Source organism: Mustela lutreola, chromosome 8 (genome assembly GCF_030435805.1).
Source record: "Mustela lutreola isolate mMusLut2 chromosome 8, mMusLut2.pri, whole genome shotgun sequence".
Lineage (NCBI taxonomy): Eukaryota > Metazoa > Chordata > Mammalia > Carnivora > Mustelidae > Mustela > Mustela lutreola.
In genome coordinates, this window is record NC_081297.1 from 50,260,562 (window position 1) to 50,266,689 (window position 6,128).

General features: G+C 38.7%; 1 pseudogene; it reads right to left on the minus strand.

The window, feature by feature from the left end:
• Positions 1-1,116: 1,116 nt before the first annotated feature.
• LOC131837826 (glyceraldehyde-3-phosphate dehydrogenase-like) lies at positions 1,117-2,047 on the minus strand (annotated as a pseudogene).
• Between the last annotated feature and the right edge of the window lie 4,081 nt (positions 2,048-6,128).

Below are 6,128 nucleotides of genomic sequence, written 5' to 3' on the forward strand. Positions count from 1 at the left end.
TTCCCCATCTCATATACTCCTCTCTCTCTCTCACTCTCTCATTCTGAAATAAATAAATAAAATCTTTAAATAAATAAATAATAAATGTCCAAAAAAATCCTCTCAGCTGTGAAATGCCACATGCTGGACCCCAAAACTACGACTCATATGTGAAAATGGGGTGTGACTACGCCACTAAAAATATCCCTGGAAAAAATATATCCGTGACAGCGAAACAGGCTGTGGATTGTTTTTTACTTCAGCATCCATAAATATCTCATTATCACTGTTTGGACAGTTGCACTTATTTACTATTCTAGGAGAAGTTTGTTGACATTCTGTTATTCCATTTTACACGTTCTTAGCAGTGAAATGATGTGTTCTGTGTTCTCTAACATGGGGTCTTCATTCCATTTGATAGCAACATGTGCAGAAGGCACCTCACCCAGGGATGGCACGTGCCTTAAGCAACCGAGACCCTTCATGGTGGACACACACCAGAGACTCAGGTTATATTACCTGTTCTACCTCTTCCCTTCATGAACCTTCTTGTTCTTTTCTTCAGTATTCAGTCTCTATCCCACTCCTCACGTGAGGGTTCTGTCTCCCGGCCTAGCATCCTCACAGGAATACAATACAAAGACTTTATTCCTGGCTTTACACTCCAAGTCCTGTTCCTGGGATCACCCTGCATCTTGAGGTGTAGTTGAGGCTCCCTATGACCTATGTCAGGTCAATCACTCCAAATTCACTCTTGCCCAAAAAGGAATTTAAAAATCACATTTCCAGTGGTTTGAGGGCAAGAGCCTTCTCTTCCTCTCAAATACTTTCCTCACCTACTCACTAGTACCTATAATTAATTTATGCCATAAACATTATAACCTATCGTAATGTCATGACATTTTCTTACAATTATAGAATCTTTTTTTTGGACTGGGTACAGTATGCTTTATTGATGGTATATGAGAAGATAGGGCTCCCCAAGCCACTCCCCCTTTTCAGGGGGTCTGAGATGGAAACTGTCAAAGTTGGGATATTCTCAGTGTGTTGGGGGATGAATTGAGCAAGGACTTCCCAGTAGCTGAGGGCCTCTCCCTACCCATGGCTCTCACCAGGGACTGGTGGTCCAGAGGGCTCTTACTCCTTGGAGGCCATGTGGGCCATAAGGTTCACCCTCCAGTGCTATAGCCAAATTCATTGTCATACCAAGAAATGAGTTTAACAAAATGGTCACTGAGAGCAATGCTAGTCCCAGTGTCAAAGATAAGTGTTAAAGGTGCAGGAGACAATCTGTTCTTCACCAGCCCAGGATGTCCTTGAGGGGGCCCTGTGTTGCCTGCTTCACCGCCTTCTTAATGTCATTGTATTTGGCAGCTTTTTCCAGGTGGCAGATCAGATCCACAGTGGACACATGGAAGGCCATGTCAGTGAGCTTCCCATTCAGCTCAGGGATTCCTTTCCTATAACCTTGGCAGGTCAGAAGAAGCAGGGATGTGTTCTCAGCAGCCCCTTGGCCATCACACCACAGCTTCCTGGAAGGGCTGTCCACAGTCTTCTGGGTGGCATTGATGGCATGGACTGTGGTCATGAGTCCCTCCACAATACCAAAGTCGTCATGGATGACCTTGGCCAGAGGGGCCAAGCAGTTGGTGGTACAGTCCTGCTTCTCATGGTTCTCACCCATCACAAACATGGGGGTATCAACAGAAGGGGCAGAGATGATGTTCATCTTGGCCCCACTGCTCAAATGAACCCCAGCCTTCTCCATGGTGAGAAGGACCCTGGACTCCACAACATACTCAGCACCAGCATCATCCCATTATGCTGGCAGGATCTTGCTCCTGGAAAATGAAGATGCACTTTCCACTAATGACAGGTTTTCTATTCTCAGCCTTGACCATGCTGTTGAATTTGCCATAGGTGGAACTGGAACCATGGCATAGACCATGTAATGGAGGTCAATGAAGGGGTCATTGATGGTGACAATATCCACTTTGCCAGAGTTAAAAGCAGTCCTGGTGACCAGATACCCAATATGGACAAATCCACTTTCTCCAACCTGGACCATCATGTCTCAGGGAAACAGCTGGCTCTGCACCAGAAGGTGCAGCTGTCTGTCAAACATGGAGAAACAAGAACCCCATTCTAGAATCTTTGATACTTACGAAATTTGAATCAGCCCAGGCTTGGCATTTTTTTAAATCTAGGAGCAAGTTTTAATACAGAGACAGAACCCTGGGATTGAATTAGAGTGGCAACATCTAGGACACCAGATGAGAGTATATGCATATGCTTGTGTGGTGCTCACATGTGCTCAGAATAAGGCCACTGTTTCTGCCTCCAAATCACAAAGTCACCCTTTATTTTGCTGCCATGTTTTATCTTCAAAAAACTACTGAGATGAATAAGCCTTGCTTCTCTGTAGAAATAATTTGTACAACAAAGAAGCTGAGGATGGCTTAATTTAATTCCTAATCATAAAAACTACATGATTTCTCAAGAAGGAAGCTGCATTAATTAGGCACCTGGACATGTCAGAAGCATCACCAGCATTCTCTCAATTCTCCCAGCAACCACAGAAGGCAGCTATTAGTGTTCCAATTTAGTGAGAATGAAACTAGGCAAAGTCACGGATCTATTACTGACATGGCAGAATTCAAATCTAACTCCTGATACTGTATGTGTTTTTCACATTCCATATACAGGAGGGGATCTAGTAGAGTTAGAGCTCAGATTTTGAAATCAGAAGACCTGAATTCAAATCTTCTCTCTGCCCTTACTATGTCTGAGATGCAACAATTTACCTCTGGCCCTTGGTTACTTCCAGTTTTATATTCTTTAACTTTCCTTTCTTTTGATTAGTGTCTATTACTTTTTCCATTGCTCATTGTCCTTATGTCATCATAAGCCTCATGTCTTCCCCTCCATCTATAATTCCCATTACTGTATCAAACTCAGAATTAATTGCTGACATCTCTTTACATTTCTGAAAGTGAAAGCCTGGACATTTTGGCATTACCTCAACTGTCAGTTTCATTCATACTAAAGAATACTTAGTCAATGTTATTTCTTCAGAGAAATTATCATGTTTATAGTGTTTCTGTACACAACAGACAGTTATATAGTTTATGTATATCATCCATATCAACCCTGGGTGGCTCAGTGGATTAAAGCCTCTGCCGTCAGCTCAGGTCATGATGCCAAGGTCCTGGGACGAGCCCTGCATGGGGCTCTGCGCCCTGCTTCCTCCTCTCTCTCTGCCTGCCCCTCTGCCTACTTGTGATCTCTGCCAAATAAATTAAAAAAAAAAACTAATAAAAGATGTGGTTCCTCTATCTCAAATGAGGGTAAGTTTAAAGTGGCTGGCTCTTGAAGGGACCAGCTCTTAGTTGGACTAATATATCATGAAAATATGTAATAATAATAATAATAATTACTATTATTATTATTCCCATTATGGAGACATCAAGTAATTGCCCAAATCACACAGCTAGAAAGGGGTAAGGACACTATTACAAATCAGAGATAAAAGGTAGACTCTTCAATCTATGATATTGGGAATGATGATTTTCTACACACAAAAAAATAAAATTAGATCTCTATCTTGATAAACCCAAGCTAGATTAAGATCTACATGTGAACTAGATGATGAGAATTAAGGAGGGCATGTGATGTGATGAGCATTGAGTATTATATGCAACTAATAAATCACTTAATATTACATCACCCAACTTTTGTATCAACATGGACGGGACTGGAGGAGATTATGCTGAGTGAAATAAGTCAAGCAGAGAGAGTCAGTTATCATATGGTCTCACTTACTTGTGGAGCATAAGGAATACATGGAGAACATTGGGAGATGGAGAGGAGAAGTGAGTTGGGGGAAATCGGCGGGGGGAAATGAACCACGAGAGACTATGGATCTCAGAAACAAACAGAGGGTTTTGGAGGATGGCGAGGTGGGGGTTAGATGAGCCTGATGGTGGGTATTAAGGAGGTCACATATTGCATGGAGCACTGGGTATGGTGCATAAACAATAAGTCTTGGAACACTGATAAAACAAAATTTTAAAAAAATTTTAAATAAAATAAATTTTAAAGAGCTATATGTGAAATATAGAAGTTTAAATATTGGGAAAAAATGTAGAAATAAATTTGTAAAACTGATGATAAAGAAGACTGTCTTATGCAAAAAATAAAGAAAAATAGTAAAAATCATTTGATAAATTTTGTATCAAAATTAAAATGTATGTTCAACAAAGACATACAATCAAAGTCAAAAGTAAGAGACATCGAAGAGATAATCAGTTCATATACAGATTATTTTTTAAAAACTTAGAAAAAGAAAAAAAACACCACAGACAATGAACAAAATATGAACAGGTAATAATCATAAGAGGAAACCCAAAGAGCCAGACAAAATGCTCACCCATTCGGAAAATGAAAATTCAAACAATAGGATATCATTTCTTAGCAAATTGTCAAGAACTCTGAAGTGTTGGTAAGGATGCAGGGAAATGGGAATACTATATGTTACTGTAGAAATAGAAATTGGGAGGTGCCTGCGGGACTGAGTTGGTTAAGCAGCTGACTCTTGATTTTGGCTCAGGTCATGACCTCAGGGTCATGAGACTGAGCCCTGAGTCCAGGCTCCATACTCCGTGGTGAGTCTGCTTATCTCCCTCTCCCTTTGCCCCTCCCCTGCTCATGTTCTCTCTCTCTCAAAAATAAATAAATAAATAATTTTTTTTAAATTAAAAAAAAAAAGAAATAGAAATTGGAACAATCATTTTGGAGAGCAATTTGGCAATATCTCATAAAACATTAAAATGCAATTCCAAGTAAAAGCATATATCCTAGAGTGATTTTTGCATTCATGCTCAAGAAAATTGAAGAAAGATATTCATTGCAGCAGTGTGCATAATAGCAAAACAGAAGGATAAAAGAGAAGACAACCTAAATGCTCATCAGAAGTGAAGAGATAAGTAGTATGACTTAATAAAAGAATTTTATATAGTAGTTAAGAAAAATCTATTTTTTTTTAAAGATTTTGTTTATTTATTTGACAGAGAGAAATCACAAGTAGATGGAGAGGCAGGCAGAGAGAGAGAGAGGGAAGCAGGCTCCCTGCTGAGCAGAGAGCCCGATGCGGGACTCGATCCCAGGACCCTGAGATCATGACCTGAGCCGAAGGCAGCGGCTTAACCCACTGAGCCACCCAGGCGCCCAAGAAAAATCTATTTTTAATTAGATAAAGATACATAACATATATTGTATTACATATAGTATTATAAATACATTTAACATGAAAAAATTACAAAAACCTACTTTTCTGTGGAAAAATAATTCACATATCAATGTTTACATTATATTTTTCATATAGTTTCTCTTAAATGACACAAATAAGAACTATCTTTCTTTTCTTTTTTTTTAGGATTTTATTTTTAAGGGATGCCTGGATGTCTCAGTCAGTTAAGTGTCTGCCTTCGGCTCAGGTCACGATCCCAGGATCCTGGGATCAAGTCCCACATCAGGCTCCTTGCTCAATGGGGAGCCTGCTTCTCCCTCTCCCTCTGCTCCATTCCACTGGTTGTCCTCTCTCTCTAATAAATAAATAAAATCTTAAAAAAAAAAAAGATTTTATTTTAAATAATCTCTACACCCACCGTGGGGCTTGAATTTACAAGCCGGAGGTCAAGATTTGCATGCTCCAGTGAACATGTCAGCCAGGTGTCTCTAAAAAACAATTTTATTGATAAATAACTACAAAAAAATAAAAACTTTACTATTAAGGTAATTCAATAGAAAGTTAATTAGAAAAATACTTGGAATAATTAATTAAGGTAATATATCTATAGAAAACTAAATATTGGATTAGTGTAATTAAGGAAATATAAGTATAAAATAGAAGTAATTAAAATAGAGCAATATATCTACAAAAATAAAATGTGAAATTAATTACTCATTAATTAATAATTAAGTCAGATGATTAACTAGGGTATTATAACAAAATAATTCTAAAATTACAATGGCTTAACCTAATTTATTTCTTGCTCATATAACATTGTAATGTAAATTTTCCTCCTCATCATATATTATTCCTTCATGAAGTGATTCAGGGATTCAGATCCCTTCTGTCTTTCAACTGT